The sequence below is a fragment of the Protopterus annectens genome, chromosome 11.part0, assembly GCF_019279795.1.
Source record: "Protopterus annectens isolate FY-2018-M chromosome 11.part0, PAN1.0, whole genome shotgun sequence".
NCBI lineage: Eukaryota > Metazoa > Chordata > Ceratodontiformes > Protopteridae > Protopterus > Protopterus annectens.
In genome coordinates, this window is record NC_056745.1 from 1,266,123,368 (window position 1) to 1,266,144,888 (window position 21,521).

The following is a 21,521-nucleotide window of genomic DNA, read 5'->3' on the forward strand; positions in this document are numbered from 1 at the left end:
TCATCCGAAATTACCTCACAGGGTAGACCTGCTCACACAGGATAAGGGATCTCTCATCCATCCCCACCTGTCCACTCTGCAGCTAGCACTGTGGGTGATAGGATTTTGATTCCACATAGACACTTTTTTTCTGAGGATGTGCTTAGGGTCATGCGGGAGGCCAGGAAACCCAACACTAGGAAATCCTACTTACCCAAATGGAAAAGATTTTCTGTTTGGTGTCTTTCTCATAACCTGGTTCCACTTTCTGTTTATGTTCTTTGGTTCTCTCATCTGTGTGAATTGCTCAATGCTGGGTTGACGTATTCTTCTGTTAAAATCCAGTTGTCAGCGATCTCTGCCTTTATCTCCTCCTTTAGCTTCTAGATTTAAAGCTAAACATTTCCTTAATGATGATCCTCCTCCCTGGGATCTTAATTTTGTTTTGTAAAAATTGATTCTGGCTTCTTTTGCAGTTTCGGCGTCTTTGCAAGATTATTGTTGGAAGATTGTACTTTTCTTAGCTCTTACTTCTGCCAGACGGGTGTCTGCCTTATGGCTTGTTCTCTTTTTTGGTGTTTCATAAGGATAGGGTGTCATTGTATACTAATCTTTAATCTAATGTTGTTAGTCTTCTTTCCATTCATCACTGATGGGTTTAGTTCCAATCCCTCGGAACAGAGTCGGCCTTTTTACTAAGCTCACGCCAGCCCAAAAACTCGTGAGCCAAGTCTCTACCCAGAATGCCCTTCTCCCTGTTACCGCAGATCTCGTTTGCCACATAGCCATTAAGCCACATTTCAGCCGAGTTCTCAGGTAAGTGGAACTTTTTTGATATTTGTGTGAAAAATTGTGGGTATCTTCATATTTTATTAAGCGATTAGTATTCCCAGTGTCTTTTCTTATGTCTAACCTTGTTTTTCCTCTCTATCTGTTGTTACCGTTCGTAAACTTTCAAGTACCATGTTGGTATGGCCTTTCCTCCCTTACCCTTGTGGTATTTCTTCAATACCATAGTTGGTATTGTCTCTCCTGTTTAACCTGTTAGCTTTGACTTTTATTCAGGTGTTTCCCTATACCAGTCTGTTATATTTGTCACTTTTTTGAACAGAGTTGACTTTATTCTAGTTGGATTATACAGTTGGCCTGTGGTGTCTTTTCTTTCAAGATGTCGGACAAGAAGGATACTTCAGCTTTTAAGCATTGTACTTCATGTAAGGGCAAGTTACCTAATAGTGATTCCCATGATGACTGTGTATACTGTTTGGGAGTGCCCCACCTTTCGGTGCAGCCTCCGTGTGACATTTGTCAGAGTTTCAGTCAACGCACTCTTAATGAGCGCAAAAATAAACTCATTCTGAAAGCGTTACTCAAGTCTCCTTAATCAGAGACCATTTCTGCGATGGCGGTCTCAACTCCTCCTTCTTAGGTCAAAAAGAGATTCCACTCTGTTCCTTCTTCACCATCAGGTGATCAGAGCAAGCCAGGGAAATCAAAAGTCCCAAAGTTATCTTCGGAACGTAAGTCTGCCTCTATGGCTCCATCTTCATCGGCTCTGACCATCTCGAAACCTTCAATACCGGCACCTGTTTTGGCACCGATCCTGCCTCTGGCACTGATCATAGACCTTACTATGCCTATTTTGACTTTAGCACCTGTGGCCACTTTGGCTCAAGGCACACCTTCGACTACTCCATTAATTTCCATTTTGGAACTGACCATTTTGGCTCTGAGTGCCACTTTGGCACCAAGCACTCTACTGACCTCACTGGATTTGACCCCTTTACTTCCAGTCTTGAAACTAGAGACTTTGGTGCCAGCAAATTTTGCACCATGAACCTGATACTCCCCTTCCGTAGATCCATTTTTGGGTTCAAGAGTATAGCCCCTTCATCGAACATCCTGACTCCCCGTCAGGAGTATCCTCTAGATCCACCATGAGCCTGTTGGAACACAACGTGGTGCGTCCTGTAGACCAGCTGTTGTTTGCCAGGGGGATTCCCTTACTTTCTAAGGTCCCATCCACCTGCAGGACTTGGGTTGTCATATCCATGGACTCCATTTTACACTCCTCTGTCGACCATCTCTCTTCCGAAGCCTTCTGTTCCGACATCCGTCTTGGAACCCATCACCCCGGCGCCTACGGTGCATCTCACTCTGGCTCAGAGTTTGTTGATTTGGTCTTTGGTTCCCACTGAACTGATCCTTTCTCAATCTAGGGATTGGGGGACTGGCGCGTTGGCCCAGGGTACAGAGCCACCTCCATCCTCTGCACTGATAGCTGCGTCCACGCCGATCCTACTTGAGACTCCATCTGTGGGGGGGGGGGGATTCGTCTGAGCTGGGTGTGACCCCGGTCTCAAGGTTGTCTTTTTCGGTTCCGGGCTGCCATCCCTCTTCAGGCGGGCCTGCCTTCCGCACGATGGAGAGGGCTCTTTCTTCAGGCAGCACTCCTTTGATGTCGGAACCCCAGTTTTCACCCCCTGAGCTACAACTGTTACAGACTCCACCCCCCAGGACATTGGGCAGAAAAGCCAGAGGACACCCCTGTTCAGGGTACCTGCTCTTCAGAGTCCTCCTCAGAGACCCCCCACTGAAGAGCCCCCTCGAAAGAAGACGTGCAAGAGGAAACACAATGTCTTGCCTGAGGAGTCCTTAAACGAAGACAGGGATTACGATGATGAAGGGTCCCCACGGTCATCTCTTGATGATGTCTCCTTCGGAGACTTCCCGGAAATGTTAAAGCAGATAGGTGACTGGAAGCCCTCCAACCCTTCGTCTGAAGAGTCCATGTTCCTGCAGGCTTTTCGCACCCAGCCCTCTACCTCTTGGGTGACCCTGCCTGCCGATGAGCTTGTCATGCAGTGCACTTGGAAGAACCCTGATTCCATTGAGGCAATCCCTTGGAGACCAGACAAAATACTTTCCTCTCCCAAGGAGAACCCGCATTGGTCCAAAGGGTTACCTGTTGATGCTATGGTGGTGGTGGCGGCGGTCACGAAAAAGGACTTGGCTGAGGAAAGTCCCGCTGTCCACCTGCCCAACAGGGTGTCCCGGGTGGTGGACAGGCTTGGGAAGCGCGTTTTTGCATCAGGGACCTTTGCTATCCAGTCTCTGAATTGTTTGACACATTTTATGAGGCTCCAGAGGGACTTGATCTCCTAACTCTCTGTGACACTCACAGGACAGTTGTCTGACGAGGTCAGGGACAAAGTAGCCTCACAGCTCGCAACCTTGGAATCAATATCTAACTTGTCCATGAGGTTGCTGTCACATACGACTGAAGGGGTGGGTAGAGCAACGGGTCCGGGCATTATGAGGCGTCATGCCTGGATGCGCATTTTTGACCTCGCAGATCCCTTCAAGTCTTCCTTTCTGAATGCTCCTATCGAAGCTTCATCCGTTTTTGGCTCCAAAGTGAAGGACACGCTAGTCAGGTGCAAGCAAGATGGAAAGACCATGTCTGTCATATGCCTACTGTTTTCCAACCCTCAACGTGCCTTCTCCAGGAATCAGAGGAGTGGAAAAATGTGGCATAAGAAATCTCAGGGTCCTTTCCATGCCACACATGGCGATGATACTCCCAGAGGCAGGGAGGGGATCCTCGTAACCAAGGCTCCAGGGACTCTTTCTCTGGACAGCCTTATCAGCGTTCCTGAGGAGCAGCCCAATTGCTTACCTCTGGAAGTAGTCGGGGGTCATTTCTCTCTGCACCAAGCAGCCTGGCAATCTATTACCACCGATCGTTGGGTGCAGAGCATTTATCACCAGCGGTTACACTATTCCCCTTCTTGTCAGCTAAATTTTCCAATAAAACTTCCTGACGGTCCACCCAGTCAAACGGAAGAAGCAGCTTCAGAGATTATAAAGCTGTCTCAAAAAAGAGTCATCCAACCAGTCCCACCAGACCAATGCAGATCCGGATTTTACTCGAGATTATTTTTGGTGCCAAAAAAGATGGGACAGGAGACTCATTTTGGATCTCAGCAGCTTAAACAAGTGTGTCACCCAAAACAATTTCCGGGTGGTCATGGTTCACTCCAGTCTCCCCTTTTTAAGAGAAGGCAATTGGATGTGCTCTATAGATCTCCGGGATGTGTATTACCACATCAAGATGGACAAACACTCCAGGAGTCTGCTTCGCATCCGGCTAGGAGCCAGTCATTATCAATTCCATGCCCTGCTGTTCGGTCTGTCTACAGGCCCCAGAGTGTTCACGAAATGCATGGCAGTGGTAACAGCTCACTTGAGACTAAAAGGATTCTGGGTGTTTCCATATCTGGATGACTGGCTCCTTACCACCCCCACCGAGCATCTTCTGGTAACAGCACTGCATTATACTCTCTCTGGCAAAATTGTTGGGAATAGCGATTCATTGGGAGAAATCAAGCCTTACCTCTACACAACAAATAGAGTTCATTGGAATAGTGTTCAATACTCACTCCTGTCTGGTGTCACTCCCAATTCACAGACTCCATCAACTGAGGCTTCAACTCTGGGTGATACTCTCTCAAACAACAGTCTCTGCAAGGGAAGTTCTTCAGGCCCTAGGTTCTATGGCAGCATCAATCCCAATAGTGCCTCTAACAAAGCTACATATGTGGATTCTGCAGTGGCTCTTTCTGTGTCAATGGTTCCCAAACTATCACCCCCTCTGTTACCAGATTCGAGTAACCAACTCCTGCAAACAGGACCTGCTTTGGTGGATGATGCCAGACTTAGAACTTTGGAGTCGTCCATTTCAGTCTCCTCATCCCACAGCTATTGTGACCACGGATGCTTCCATGATCAAGTGGGGGGCCATTTCCAGGTAAAGACTGTCCAAGGCACATGGCCCACCTCAGAGGCCCACCTGCATATCAATGTTCTGGAACTGAGAGCTGTGCTGTTAGCATTGCAGGTCTTTCATTTGGCTCTTCCTTCCAGGACAGTTGCAGTTCAGTCAGACAATATGTCAGTGGTCTTGTATATCAACAAGCAAGGAGGAACCAAGTCTTGCCCCCTATGTGGAGAAGCCATGAGAATTTGGCAGTGGGCGATAGCTTCCAACCTCTTTCTGATAGCAACGCTATCCTGGGGAGTTCCAACGTGATTGCAGACAAACTGAGCAGATGCATCCTCATGCCTCACGAGTGGTCCCTCAACCCCTAGGTGCCATTAGTAATCTTCAGCTACTGGGGTCAGCCTTGCTGTGATCTTTTTGCCTCCCCATCAAACAACAAGCGCAGCAGCTGTTACGCCCTACTTTCCCCAGAGGGCGAGTTACAGAGGGACGCTCTGATCCACGATTGGCCCATGAGACTTCTTTACTCTTATCCTCCCATCCCTCTGATCCCACAATTTCTAAAGAAAGCTGTTCGGTTGAGAATCAAGGTGATCCTCATAGCTTCATTCTGGTCTCAACAAGTTTGGTTCCCATTCCTTTGGCCTCACCTAGTATGCCCGCCGTGGATTCTGGACCCTCTACCAGATCTGATTACTCACCCCCAAGGGTAGAGGCACCCAATTCTGTTCAGTCACAAGCTGACAGCTTGGTTTTTCTCCACTTCCACTAGTCGCCAGGTAAGCTAATCTCTCCTCGCCTGTTCAAGACATCATTCTGGCCTGTCACAAACTATCCACCAGAAGACTATATCAGGATAAATGGAAAAGGTTCTCCATCTGGTCTAAGGATAATGTACTAGACTCGTATTCAGCTCCAATTACTGCAGTGCTTCAATACTTGGCTAAGTTTATTGATAATGGAGCCTCTGCCTCTATGGTACGAGTACATCTAGCGGCAATTTCCACAATGATATAGATGGCACTCCTCTTATCTCTTTACACCTTTGCAAGGCTTTCCTCAAGGGGACCTCTCATATCATGCCTCCTGTCAGACAGCCCGTGGAACCATGGAACCTCACTCTTTGACTCAAAAACCTTTTGAACCTGCTGTGAAGTGTGATATAAAGTTTTTGTCTTAGAAATCCTTGTTCTTGGTAGCCATTACCTCTGCCAGAAGAGTCTCAGTGCTGCAGGCATTGTGTATCAAAAGGCCCTATGTGGTCTTTCATAAAGACAGAGTATCACTTCAGACGAATCCATCCTTTTTTCCCCAAAGTTGTTTCTGAATTCACCATAAACCAGACCATTGACCTACCGGTGTTCTTTCCGAATTTTGCCAATAAAGGAGAGTATTGCTTTCACTCCTTAGACGTACATAGACAATTGAGATTTTACCTAGACAGGACCAAGCCTATCCGTAAATCTGAACAGCTTTTCATTTCCTTTTCTGGGCCCAAAATGGGAGAGGCTGATGTCCTTCAAGGATGCATCTGCAGTCCTTACAAATGGGTTGTCCTGTCGTCAGGCAGCCCTTCGGTCGGCCGGATTCCAAAGTCTGGGTCTGGCTTCGGCTGGTGTCGCACTTCACCCGACATCATAGCTGCAGTTCTTCGGGTATAAAGGCATCAGCCGATGCCATTTTCCTCAGTCTTTCTTGCCGCGTGGCGCCCGAAGCAGAAGCTGTTTGCAAGTGCCGGTCGGTCAGATCCAGAGATTACTCTACCGAATACTACTTCAAAGACTTCTAAAAAGCTAAGTACCCCGTTGGGGACTCTTTCTTGCCTCAGCCGATGTCAGAAAAAGTGAATAACTGTTTAACTTGTGGGAAACAAATACCTCATAAAGATTTCCACTCTTACTGCTTACCTTGTTTAGGCCCAGACCACGACGTAGTAGCTTGTCTAGCCTGTGCTTCTTTTAACCGACGGACGCTTAGACGTCGGTCGGAGTTTGCTGAGCAGTTTTTCGGCTCTGATTTTGTGTATATTATGCCGTCGGATCCTCCGACTACACAAATTGCCAAAAAACGCAAAGAAAAGGATCGACACTCGCGGTCCGCGGTTTTGGCCGAAACCGCGGTTAAGCAAACCGCGAGTGTCTCGGTTTCAGCCGAAACCGAGCAAGCGGTCCTTGTTTCAGCCGAATCCATGCCTTCTACCGAGGCCTCTTCTAGCCTGGTAGAATCGGCCTCTGAAATTCAACCTACTGCTGTGGTTTCTCAGGAATTATCGGACACTATCCCCTTGGATGTATCTACCCCTGCACGTGGAGCTGCTAGGCCTCCTGCAGCCATGTCCATTAAGGCCTTTGCCAGGGCTAAAGCAGCCAAAACTTCTAAGTCTGTGCCTGTTAAGCCCCCCTCTCACAGGCCCAGCTCCAGTTCCCAAATGCTTTCTCTAGCTGAGGATCTCATTTCTTTAATAAGGGGATCCCAACCTCATCCAGACAGGGCCTCTCATCCACCTCCAGAGAAGAGACCTAGAGCAGAGCCCCCTGAGCCAGTGTCCACCGATGATTCCTCTGATGATTCAGACAATACAGACCCTCCAGAGGCTCCTTATTCTCCTTACGAAGACTCTGATGCTGAAGAGTCGATCCCTTCTGCCTCTCCACCTGAGGAATTTTCCTTTGGGGAAACCTTACATGCCATGAGGGAACAATTTCAGTGGCAGGGCCAAGATTTCTCAGACTCCAAGAAAAGGCTTAGGACCTTTTTGCATTTACCACAACATAGGCCTTTAGCTATACCTCCAGTTCTTTCTGTTGTAGATGATGCATTCAATGATGCTTGTACTGCTCCTGATTCTTTACCTCCAGCCCCTGCTAAGCCCGATAGGTTCTACAGGGTCCCGGACACACATCACCATTTATACAAGGCTCCTTTTGCAGATCCCGAGACTATCTCCCAGGGGCCTAAGGCAGTAGCATCTACCTCTGCTAAAAATCCCCTCCCCTCTGAAAGGGAATCCAGGTCCTTAGAGAGATGGGGTAAAAAAGTATACGCCTCTGCTACTCTGTCAGCTAGGGCCTTGAACTGTCAGTTTCATATGATCCAATATCAGGAGTTTATGCTTGATCAGTTAACTAAGAAACTGTCCTCTGATGAATCTTTAGATAAGAAATATGTTCTGGAAATGGTGAATAACATTCAGCAAGTTAGTAACCATTCTTTAAAATGCGGCTATGATGCACTGGAGGCTTCCTTTAGATCAGCCATGACTGGCACAGTTATCAGAAGGCATGCATGGTTGAAAGAACAGGCCTTGCTCGATCATGTCAAATCAAAACTATTAGATGCTCCCATGGACAAGGTCAATTTATTTGGTTCTCCTGCTCAGCAGGTACTGAAGAAAATGGAAGAGAAGGCAAAATCTGTACAAACAGTGAAAGACTTCTTACAGGTCCAACCTCCAAGGTTTAGCAGGAACTGGCCCTCCAAAAATTGGTCCTTTCCAGACTCCTCTAAAGCACAGAGAGGCAGGAATAGGCGTACAAGAGGCAGGAACCAATCAAGGGGTGCCTACAGGGGACGCCAGTGGCAGGGCAACAACCAGCGAGGCACAGACACAGCCACTACCACTGCAACAGGACAATCACAGTGACTTGGCTCTGGCACCGCCTACCAGGGAACAGCTAGCAGCACCCTTAGGCGGAAAGCTAGCCTTATTTTCAAAGAACTGGCATTACATCACAAGGGACAAGTGGATTTTGCAAACTATAGACCAAGGGTACAGGTTTCATTTCCATACTCTACCAGGAAAAAGAGGAATGCCAAACCTACCACCAAATCAAAAGATAGAAGCTCTAAAACAAATAACTCAATTAGTAAGAATGAGAGCTGTGGAAAAGGTACCATCTATGGAACAAGGAAAGGGATTTTACTCCAGACTCTTCCTGGTACCAAGAAAAGAGAAAAAATGGAGGCCTATTCTCGACCTGTCCGCTTTAAACACATATCTCATTGTTCCAAAATTCAAAATGCTGACCCTACAGCAGCTTCTTCCCATGCTGGGCAAGGAGTCTTGGCTGGTAACTCTAGATCTCAAGGAGGCATACCTGCACGTCCCCATACGACCAAATTGCAGAAGATACCTCAGATTTCTTGCAGGATCAGAGCATTATCAATTCTCAGCATTGCCCTTTGGCTTATCTACTGCGCCCAGAGTGTTCACGAAATGCCTGGCATCAGTAATCGCTCATTGCAGACTTCAGGGAATCCAAATTTATCCCTACCTGGACGACTGCCTGATACAAGCGGACAACAAAAACAAGCTAACAGAAGACTTACAAAGAGTCATTTACTTGCTACAGGCCCTGGGATATACAGTCAATATAAAAAAGTCAAGGCTGATACCATCCCAAAGAATAACCTTTTTAGGTGCACAGCTGGACACATCAAAACAGATGGCATTCCTAACTGTAGAAAAGCAAGAACAACTTCCTCTCTATTTCTTGGCATTAACAAAGCAGTACCATCTAACAGCAAGAAAAGTACTGCAAGCCCTGGGCTTCATGGCATCCTGCATAATTCTGGTCCCTCATGCCAGACTGCATATGAGAAAGCTACAGTGGTACCTGAAGAATTTATGGTCTCAACACAAACACAGCCTAGAAACCAAAATTCCACTAATACCATGCCTGAAGCAAGAGTTCCTATGGTGGGCTCAGGCCTGTCAATCAAACACAGGTTTGCCCTTCTGCAGCATTCAACCAAGCCAAACCATCACAACGGACGCCTCAGACCTCGGTTGGGGGGCCCACATGCTAGACAAGTGCATACAAGGCCTATGGACTCAAGATCAGCTGCACCTGTACATAAATCTAAAGGAAATGCTGGCAGTAAAATTGGCAATCCAGACATTCAGACCATTCCTCCAAGAAGGGCAGTTGATAAGGACGGACAACACCACAGTTATGTGGTACATCAACAAACAGGGAGGCACACATTCATACCCTCTATGCCGGCTGGCACTGGACCTATGGAATGTGGCCCTGAGCTACAATATTCAGTTACAAGCAAATTTTGTACCGGGAAAAGAAAACATTCTAGCAGACATATTAAGCAGAACTACCACGGATGCCCACGAATGGATGCTGCACCCAGACATCTTCAAAACCATCACAAGAAAATGGGGACTACCACAAATAGACTTATTTGCATCCCCACTCAATCACCAGCTCAAGAAATTCTGCACAAGGACGTACCATCCACTTGCTTGGAAAGTGGACTCCCTATCTTTCAGTTGGAAAAACCTGACAGCATATGCATTCCCACCACTTCCTCTGATGCACAAGGTGCTATTGAAGATCAAAGAGGAACGTCCAAAGATCATTCTGATAGCTCCAGACTGGCCAAGACAACATTGGTACCCATTACTGAGGAGCATGTCTCGGGAACAAATGTGGACACTACCCCTGATCCCATTGCTGTTAACACAGAACAACTACAACATCCTGCATCCAAACCTGAAAACTATGCAGCTGACTGCCTGGAACATTACATAAGAGCTACTAACCCAAATTTATCCCAAAGGGTTAAAGACATTATCCTTGAGGCTCGCAGACCTTCAACAAGAAAGAATTATGCAGCAAAATGGAAAAGATATCTCATTTGGAGTACTGCGAAGGGACAAGATGTGTCACTGGTAAACATAGCCAACATCCTGGAGTACTTGGCAGAGCTCTTCCATACAGGCCTGTCCTATTCCTCCATCAAGATACACGCATCAACTATTTCATCAGAATACAGCTTGGATCCCCCTGTCTTCTCACATCCTGTGCTCAGGTAGTTTCTGAGAGGAATTAAAAATGTAAAACCTCCTAGGAAACCACCATTGCCAGCATGGGACTTGAACTTTGTGCTAGAAAAATTGACACTTCCTCCTTTCGAACCGGCAGCAACAGCAGAATTGCAATACTTATCCTGGAAAACTGCTTTCCTGCTGGCAATCACCTCAGCAAGAAGGGTTTCTGAACTACAGACATTAATGGCAATGCAACCCTTCCTGATCTTCCATCAAGACAGAGTGTCCATGAGAACAAATCCTACATTTATGCCTAAGGTGGTATCCAGAGTGTCTTTAAACCAGGCTATCCACCTACCTACATTCTTCCCCAACCCACAGAACAGGGGAGAAAGGCTGTTGCATACCTTGGATGTGCATAGACAATTACGCTACTACCTGGACAGGACCAAGTGCAATAGAAAAACTGACCAGCTTCTGGTAGCATATGCAACAGGAAGGGAAGGAAAAGCAATTTCAAAACAGACAATCTCCAAGTGGATAGGAAATTGCATTAGATTTTGTTACTGTTTCCATGGAAAGAAAACTCCAGAGAACATCAGGCCTCACTCCACAAGGGCTACAGCCACTACTACAGCTTTCTTACGAGGGGTGGCTACCAAGGACATTATAGAGGCTGCTACTTGGACCTCCGTGCATACATTTGCCAAGCATTATAATTTACCTTTATACTCTAGATCCCGAGCAGGTTTTGCCATTGCTGTTTTGCAAGGGATCCTAACTACACCATAATCTCTCTTCTTTCCTCCTCCCCTAGTTTGGCTATGGTATTCTACCCATTTGTAAGGACTGCAGATGCATCCTTGAAGGACATAGTACAGTTTTGTACCTACCATAAATGTAGATGTCCGATAGGAATGCATCTGCAGTCAGGATTACCCACCCTTCCCTCTGTGGTACTCCTAGGGTATTTGCCATTTTTCAGCTAGCTTGGGGGGGATCTATTATGGTGTATTTGTTTGTATATATGTACATACATGTTTATTTTATGTGTTTGCTCTCTACTATTTGGAAACATTGGCATTTATCCAAATTTAGCCATCCAAGAGGGCACCTGGCATCTGGGGCAAGAAACACTGAGGAAAATGGCGTCGGCTGATGCCTTTATACCCGAAGAACTGCAGCTATGACGTCGGGTGAAGTGCGACACCAGCCGAAGCCAGACCCAGACTTTGGAATCCGGCCGACCGAAGGGCTGCCTGACGACAGGACAACCCATTTGTAAGGACTGCAGATGCATTCCTATCGGACATCTACATTTATGGTAGGTGCAAAACTGTACTTTTCCAAGGTTACATTATCAAGATGAATCCAAAAGCCAGCAAGAAGAAAAACAAATCCAAATGAGACAACCACTTTATTTGAGTTGAGCGCTTCTCTCTCCACTAAAGAGACTTCATCAGAACAATGTGCACATAACACCCAGCCTTTTATATACCCTCCCCATTTAATCAGTCAGAACTTTAATGAGAATCAGTTAAAAACAGAAAACCCACATTGGTAATAAAAACCCATTCAACACTGTTACAATTAATTAACATGATCAAGTTTCATATACAGACTTAAAATTTCTTGTTAAAAATAACATTAAAACCATCTTAAAACTGTATAAAAAAATATATATATAAACATTAAATTCTATACCGTAACAAATTAGTTCAATGGTACTCAGAAATGTTCTTCCATAAGGGCCACCCATGGACCTCAAGATAGCCTGGGATTCTGTCCCATCAGTGATGAATGGAAAGAAGATTAACAACATCAGATAAAGAAGTTATGTCTTACCTTAACTTTCCATCTGTGTTGTTTATCTTCTTTCATTCATCACTTCCCACCCTCCTTTCCCCCTCCAAAGGCTCCTGGTGGATGCTTTGGGTCTAAGTGTTGCCTTAGGGTATTTGCGCAGAAGTGGCCTCAGCTTTTACTTCCTTTTCTCTAGCAAACACGATCTGAGGTAACCGGGAAAAAGGCATTCTGGGTAGAAACTTAGCTTGAGAGTTTTTTGGCTGGCGCGAGCTTGGTTAAAAAGGCTGACACTGTTCTGAGGGATCGGAACTGAACCCATCAGTGATGAATGAAAGAAGATGAACAACGCAGATGAAATGTTATGGTAAGACATAACTTCTTTTTTTATGCTCATGGTGGTGAATTTGTTGTCCCAGTCTATTTGTATGCCCACTTTTTTTCTCTTCTCTGCAATCTGCCAGTTAGAAGGTGCTGTACATATTGGATGTGCATAGACAACTCTGATCTTATTTGGATAAGAGAAATCTGATCAGCTATTTGTTTTCTTTCATCTTAGGTCCTTGGGTATAGCTGTGTCCAAGCAGATAATTTCTTCTATAGCTATTTCTTTTTGCAATTCATTTCATGGTAAAAGCCTTCCTTATTTTGTTATGGCTCATTCTACTACAGCTGTGGCTGCTTCTGTTTTTCAAAGGTTTGGATACTAGCTGTATTCTTGAGGCAGCTACGTGGACGTCTGTGCATACATTTACCAAACATTACAAGCTGGATGAAATCTTCAGTGCTAGAGCTGGTTTTGCTAGGGCCATCCTTCTTGGTTTCCTAGAGGGTTCTGCTAGTCCCTCTTCCTCCCAAGTTTCTTCCTGAGCTTTGGCACTCTCCCTAATGTAATATATGCTGTAACAGTGAAATGGAAGGACATAGTACAGTTGTGTAAAATCTTACCATAATGGTAGATGTCCTTGTCTTCACTGTTGCAGTATTCACTCCCTCCCACTGATCCGTTTGTCTTCTGAATTTTCTTTGAACTAGCATTCCTATTTCCTATTGGGCTTTCATGTTTGAAGGTGGTATGTCTAGATATCACCTTCATGCCCTATACTATGGGAGGAGCATACGTGTGACGTACAGCATACCTTAATGCAACCTAAGGCTTTGGTATACTGGCTGGACGTCAGGCTACCCTTGGCAGTGGATCGCTAATGTAATGAATAATGTAACAGTGAAGAGAAGGACATCTACCATTATGGCAAGATTTTGCACAACTGTACTGTCTTAGGATATGAGGTAGCTTAGATATGATGAAATTAGTGATTGTGGTGTTGATAAATATCAAGAGATCTGATGCTGATGCACATAGGTTCATAGGTTCATAGGTTCATACTAGGCTATCTGCCCGAGGGCATTTACAAGCCTAGCCCATAGTTTTGTGGCTTACGCCACCAATTTAGTATGGGGAACTATACCCATTATTTTGCTGTGCCTCTGTTGAGCAGTGACACTGAGGTAATCCCTGGGGTATATCTGCGATCTCCCATCCATTGGTCAAGATTTCTCTTGAACAAGGCCAGCGAGGTGCTCTGCCTCACATATACCGGGATTTTATTCCACAGCATAGGGAGTCTTTGGGTGATGAATCTATCCCTCCAGCACGTCCTATTAATAGCCGTGTCGAGGTTTAAGTCTCCCGCCCTTGTGACTCTGACGGATCTAGATTTGTTACACCTTGATGAATTAGTTCCACCCTGGAGTACGTGTCCCCTGTACAGATCTCAGCAGATGTCCTTCATGTTTCACTGTTGCAGTCATTACATTTGGGTAATCTGCTGACAGGTTGCCCTTAGTCAGCCTGATTAACAAAGTCTTGGGTCCTGCGTCGGTTGCTGTCCCTTCTTCCATGACGTCAGGTTGTCAGGGGTATAAAACATGCAGCCGATGCCATTACATCAGTCTTTCTTGCCACGCGGTGCCCGAAGCAGAAGCAGTTCGCAAGTGCCGGTCAGCCGACTCCTGAAATGTTCATTTTCTTGTTTCAGAACTGAAGTCTTCAACTAAAAGCTAAGTACCACATTGGGGAAACTTCTTCTTGCTCCTTACCGATGTCAGTAAAAGTTAATTGCATTACTTGTAGGAAGCAAATCTCTCATAAGGATTTTCATTTGTACTGTATTCCTTGTCGGGGCCCTGGCCTTGCTGTCTGTTTTGTGCTAAATTTAATCAATGCATGATTAAACGTTGGTATATTTTTGTTTCTAAATATTTTGGCTCAAGATTTAACTATCTAGAAATGTCATCGGTTAGCAATCCGACTACCGGAATACCCAAAAAAACGCAAAGAAAAAGACAGAGACCGTCGAGGACAAAAACCAACGACGACGCTTCTCCTAAGCCAGTCGCTGGCACTCAGTGAGGCACTTTCGCAGCCTCTGATACCCGCTACTTCTGATTCGCAGGCCTCTGCTGAGACCCATTTGGAGTCCGGTATGCCACGAGATGCTTCAATTATGGAACCTGCGGATGTCTCTACCTTAGATTGGTCTGGAGCCGCTGTGCAGGCACCAGCTTCTGAGGGTGTTTTCAGGCCTACAGATTTGTATATTAGACCGACGCCATCTTCAAAACTAAGGCCAAAATCGAAATCTATGTCTAAAAATCCAAGGCCTGGGCCACATGTGCAGGCCCCTATGCCTAAAAAAATGATCAAAATGGCTGAAGATTTAATTACTCTGATCAGGGGTAGCCAACCCCCTCCTTCTAAGAGGCCTAGGCAAGACATCTATTATGAATCTTCTGAACAGGACTCTATTTCTACTGACTCTTCTAATGAACAGGATTTGTCTGTTCCTACTTATGAGGAGTCTGATGCAGAGGATTCCATTCCTTCTGCTTCTCCCCCTGAGGATTTTTCTTTTGGGGAAACTTTACATGCCTTAAGGGAACATTTCCACTGGGAAAGTCAGGAATTTCTTCTACTTCCTCAGCATAGGCCTTTGGCTATACCTCCTGTTCTAGACATTGTTGATGTTTTTTCAGAATCTAGTATGACTCCTGATTCTCTGTCTCTGGCTCCTTGTAAGCCAGACAGATACTGCAGGGTTCCTGACTCCCACAAATTCCTTTTCAAAAACCCTATTGCTGATCCTGAAACCATTTCTCAGGGTCCCAAGGGCATTAAGGCCTCTACTGCCAAAAATCCTACCCCTTCTGATAGAGATTCCAGGGCGCTGGATAGATGGGGTAAGAAGGTTTACATGTCTGCAACCTTGGCAATCAGGGCTTTAAACTGTCAATTTCATATGCTTAAATATCAACAGCATATCATGGGTCTACTTAAACAGAAAATGATGTTAATCTCTGACTGTGTGGAAAATAAAGAATTACAGGATTTATTGCATTCAGCTGAACAAGTTGGAAAACATACTTTGCAATGTGGTTTTGATTCCTTGGAGACCTCTTGCAGGGCTGCTGTAACTAGATCTGTGCTAAGAAGGCATGCTTGGCACAAAGAGCAAACTCTGCCTGACCATGTTAAAGCAAAATAGTTGGGTGGTCCTTTACAACAGGACCGTCTCTTTGGTAATAAGGCTGAAGAAGTTTTAAAAAAAGATGGAAGATAAAGCTAAGTCTATGCAAACTGTGAAAGATTTCTTACAAGTGCAACCTCCAAGATTTAGTAGGCACTGGCCTACTAAGAACTGGTCCTTTCCAGTCCCCTCAAGAGCCTCTCAAGTCAAATCAAGACATTCCAAATGCTCCAGGTTTCAGTCACAAGGAACTTTTAGAACAAAACAATGGGGTGCCTCCACCTCCAAATCTGGAAGCAACAAGGCACCTCCCTATGGTAAACGGTCTCAATGACTTCCCTCTACAATCACCAAGCACTTACCTCTTAGCTGCCCCTTTGGGGGGAAAATTCATGCACGAAACTGGCAACTTATTACCCCACGACAAATGGGTTTTAAATGTAGTTTCCCAGGGATACAGATTTCACTTCCACACGTTGCCAATTCCAAACGGATGGGCACATCTGCCCCCAAGTCAGTGGGCAGAGGCCCAGAAACAAGTTCTGTCCCTCATGAACATGGGAGCTATTCAGCCAGTACCAGAAGAGGAAAGGGGGCAAGGTTTATATTCCAGACTTTTCCTGGTACCCAGAAAAGACAAATCATGGCATCCAATTCTGGACTTATCCACTCTAAACACATTTCCGGACATTCCAAAATTCAAGATGCTGACTCTTCAACAGTTACTACCTATGCTAGGCAAAGATGCCTGGTTGGTAACTCTAGACTTAAAAGAGGCTTACCTGCATGTCCCTATCAGGAAATCTTGCAGAAGATACCTTCGCTTCAAAGCAGGCTACTTGCATTACCAGTTCTCTGCACTGCCCTTTGGCTTATCTACTGTGCCCAGGGTCTTCACATAGTGCCTGGCACCAGTAATTGCATTTTGCAGGCAAAGAAATATTCAAATATATCCATACCTGGACGATTGTCTAATTCAGGCCGAAAAGTGGGACATTCTTCTAAAGCATCTGGCATTTGTAAAAAGGGTTCTGACTTGTCTAGGGTACACCATAAACGAAAAGAAATCACAACTGGTACCCTCTCAAAAAATTACATTCCTGAGTGCAAGCTTGAATACAACTGCCCAGATGACTTACCTTACGCCAGAAAAGCAAATTCAATTGATGACTTACTTCAAACAGGTGGCCACAAAATTCTGCAGGCCTTGGGGTTCGTGGCCTCCTGCATTCTTCTAATTCCATATGCAAGATTGCATATGAGGAAACTTTAGTGGTACTTAAAAAGTTTATGGAGTCAACATTGTCACAGCCTAGAAACAATGATTCCTATTATACCTTGCCTGCAACTAGAGTTCCTTTGATGTGCAGAGGTCTGCCACCAAAACAAGGGACTGCCATTCACTCCATCCCCTGCCACCCAAACCTTAACAACAGACTCATCAGACTATGCTTGGCGGGGCTCATCTGGCAGGGAAGTGCGTTCAGGGCCAATGGAGTCCAAATCAAATGCACCTACATATCAATCAGCAAGAGATGCTAGCTGTACAGAATGCTCTGACAGGCTTCAAGGACTACCTTTATCCAGGACAACTAATGATAAAGATAGACAACACCTCAGTTATGTGGTACATAAACAAGCAGGAGGGTACACATTCCTACCCCCTTTGCAGACTAGCCATGGCATTGTGGAACGCGGCCTTGACCTATCAGATACAACTACAAGCTCAATTCCTGCCAGGAAAGCTAAATACTCTGGCAGATTAACTAAGCAGAAATCTTATGGACCCACACGAATGGAAACTGGAACCACACGTTTTCAGCACGTTGCACGCAAATGGGGGAACCCAGACCTAGATCATTTTGCCTCACCCCAGAATTATCAGTTGGACAAATTCTGCACAAGAATTCATCACAAAAAAACTTGGAAAGTGGATGCTGTATCATTCAGCTGGAAAAACCTATCGATCTATGCTTTCCCCCCCTCTGCCTCTGCTCTGCAAAGTTCTACTAAAAGTCAAACAGGACAAGCCAAAAATGATTCTGATTGGTCCAGACTGGCCTCTCCAACACTGGTACCTACTCCTGCGCAATGTGTCACACCTTCCTCCGTGGCACCTGCTTCCGAAACCTTAACTACTGTCTCAGCAGAACTACCAAATTCTGTACACTCTGCTCCAAACTCTGAATCTGGCAGTGTGGTTAATCAACTAATTTCACCCTTGGCATCCCTCAGCAAACCAGTGATGGATGTCATTTTGGAGGCTAGAAGGCCTAGTACTAGAAAATCTTATGCTGACAAATGGAAAAGATTCTGTGCCTGGAACCAGTCACAAGGAAAAAGCACAGCAATACCCAATATTCCTCAGATTCTGAATACTTAATTGAGATGCTTCACAAGGGCCTATTTTTTTCTTCCATAAAAATCCATGCCTCTGCCATTTCAGCTCATTACAACACAGAACCTCCCCTCTGCACTCATCCTCTGCTAAAGCAGTATCTCAGAGGGGCCAAAAATTTAAGACCTCCCAGGGGAGCACCAACTCCTGCATGGGACCTCAATTTTGTTTTGGAAACACTCACTCTCCCTCCTTTTGAGCCAGCTGCTACTGCAGACCTAAAATTTCTCTCCTGGAAAACAGCTTTCATTTTAGCAGTTACTTCAGCTATAAGGATTTCAGAATTACAGGCTCTTATGGCAGTGGAGCCTTTCATTATTTTTCATCCGGACAGGGTGGCTCTCAGGACCAATCCATCTTTCATGCCTAAGGTGGTATCCAGTGTGGCTCTTAATCAGACCATTCATCTGCCAGCTTTCTTCCCCAATCCACAGAACAAGGGTGAGCCGGTTCTTCATTCATTGAATGTACACAGACAACTTAGATTCTACTTAAACAGGGCGAAATCTCTAAGAAAGTCCGCACAACTATTGGGGCATTTGCTGCAGGGCAGAGGGAAAGGCTATTTCAAAGCAGACTATTTCCAAATTGATAAGCCATTGTATTTGTTTCTGCTATATGCACCGTGGTAAACCTATCCCCAAGGGGATCAGGTCTCATTCCACCTGGGCTGCATCTACTTCTGCAGCCTTTCTCAGAGGGGTTCCTACCAGAGACATTCTAGAAGCTACTACCTGGAGCTCAGTTCATACATTCACCAAACTACCATTTACCTCTCTTCTCTAAATCCAGAGCTGGCTTTGCCACTGCTGTTCTGCATGGCCTTATAGCTGCTCCTAATGCTGTATAAACCATCCTCCCAACCATAGCTTTGGGATTCTACCCAAATGTAATGACTGCAACAGTGAAACACGAAGAACCTAGTACAGTTGTGTACACTTACCATAAATGTAGATGTTCGAGTATATTCACTATCAGGGGTGGGAGGATGGCAGAATGGTTAAGGTGTTTACCTTGGAGACACAAGGTGCAGGGTTTGATTCTCACACGGGGTAATTGGCTAGGCTTAAAAAATGGCCAACAAAGGCAGTAACCCGAGTACTAATCTATGAACCTATGCAGTCCTGGTTACCCACCCTCCAGCCCCCTGTTTTTCTCTTACGATACCTCTCCTTTCTTTTACTATGCTTAAAAGCCTTTTTGGGTGTATTTGCATTTGTTTGGAGGTATATTTTTTGTGTTTTAAATTATATACTTATATTTGCTCCCCATTTGGGGTGCACCTGACATTTGGAGCAAGAAAAACTGATGTAATGGCTTCGGCTGCATGTTTTATACCCCTGACGACCTGATGTCATGGAAAAATGGACAGCAACCAATGCAGGACCCAATACTTTGTTAATCAGGCTGACTGAGGGCAACCTGCCAGCAGATTACCCAAATGTAATGACTGCAACAGTGAATACACTTGAACATCTACATTTATGGTAAGTGTACACAACGACTTTCTGTTTGGTATGTAATCCCGAATCTGAAAAAGGGCATTTTTAAAAGTCATGGTAGTTAAAAACTGACTCAGTACTTAGATGCGATTACTGACTATACAGCCAGAAAGCTCCAGTGAGAAGAAATTTGTCCATATTGGTATAGCCCATGTCTGTGAGAGTCTTTACTGAACTTGGGAAGTGAACTTCTTAGGGTGGTCTTATGTTTGGTCACAGTTTTTTTTTGCTTTTTTTAGGTTAGCTTTTATAAATATTGGAAGAAGGGGTATTCTTGACTGTTTCATTTTAGAGTGTGGAGATATTATGGAACACTAACATTTAGCAAAATTGGTTTTATTGCATATGTCAGGTCTATTCATTTGAATAAGCAGCCATTTTAGCAGCACATGATGCAGATGCCCAAAGCTTGCATGTCCATTTGTCAAGCAACTTACCATCCTCCAGGACTTTACCAAAGTAATAATTTTATTCTCATGTACTTAGGGGAGTCCAACAAAGTATAATTGGTAGTATTGTAGAACTATGTAATAGAGTTTGTGAATGCATGTTGACGTACTGAGTTGTTACATTCCTATTTTGTAACAACTGTCTACTGATGGATATAGCTTAAGTATGTTATTACAACACTGCTTTAAAAATGTTTGGTAAATCATTACATGTCAGTAATCCTTTGGTCTTCAAGAATGCTAAGCTTGTGCAGTGACTTGCATACTTTGTTTCTAGATTTGTACCAGTTTTGGTAATGTAGATTTATTGCATTGTAGTAAGCCTAATAGTTTAAATGGCTTAGTTATTTGTTTGTGGTTTTGATTATCTGTCTAGCTGTCAGTCTACTTGTATGTTTATATTTTCCCTAAAAAAATCATGTGCTGTCCCACTGCAGTTGGATGGGAAGTAGTGGACTTACTTTCTCTATCCTTTTGTTGCGTCTGAGTATGGTTCATCCTTCATTTCTAATTCCTGAATTTGCATACTTCCTTGTGCAATATAGAGTGTAATAAAGGTACGACTTCCTCAAGTAGAACTCTTCCCTGCAACACCTCAAAGATTCCCTTTGGGCTATTCCACTAGTAGGATGTCCCCCTACCACCATGACTAAACGTTCTTTTCTTTTGGTAATGGACTATCTATCCTGGTAAACCAACTGCAAATAAATAAATAAATAAATAAGATGACTCAGCCTTCCTCCAGTCACTCCTTTTTTTCCTTTACAGCCCTCTAGTACGGGTAGTGCTGATTGAATGTGAATCATTGGTTACGTAGGTGGATGTTTTGACCATGCACCATTGGGCCTGCTAAAGAATTCTAGAAAGTTGATTTATCACAACACTTGAAAACATAAACTGTGATTTTAGGCAGACAGTTAACAGTGAACTCTTAACATATCATATCTGTCCACATCATTTAGGACTAATTATTTGCTTGACAGCTTTACAGCTCAGCTCTCTCAGGCCCTAAAACTCCTCCCCTAGCTTTCAATTCACACCTCTTCCCCTTCTCTCCATATCGGATTTGCCTTAAGTACAAGAGCATGGATGCTGTAGCAAGTCATGAGAGATCAGGGGTTGTAGAGCAGTAATATTTCATACTTTGTTGGCTGCAACAACCTAATGAACCAAAGTGGCAGTGATCACCTTATGGCAATCAAGTCCTGTGCAAACCCTTATGATAAATGGCTCTGTGAAGGACGACCCCCCCCCCCTCCTCTGTGCTAGAAGCAAACAGGTAGTAGCTGGGTAGT

General features: G+C 44.8%; 1 protein-coding gene across 1 annotated transcript in view; it reads left to right on the forward strand.

Annotated features, from left to right (window-relative positions):
* The window catches only part of RBM28 (RNA binding motif protein 28), a 1,154,212-nt gene that overhangs the window by 413,277 nt on the left and 719,414 nt on the right, over positions 1-21,521 (forward strand). The gene's annotated exons all lie outside the window — the stretch shown is intronic.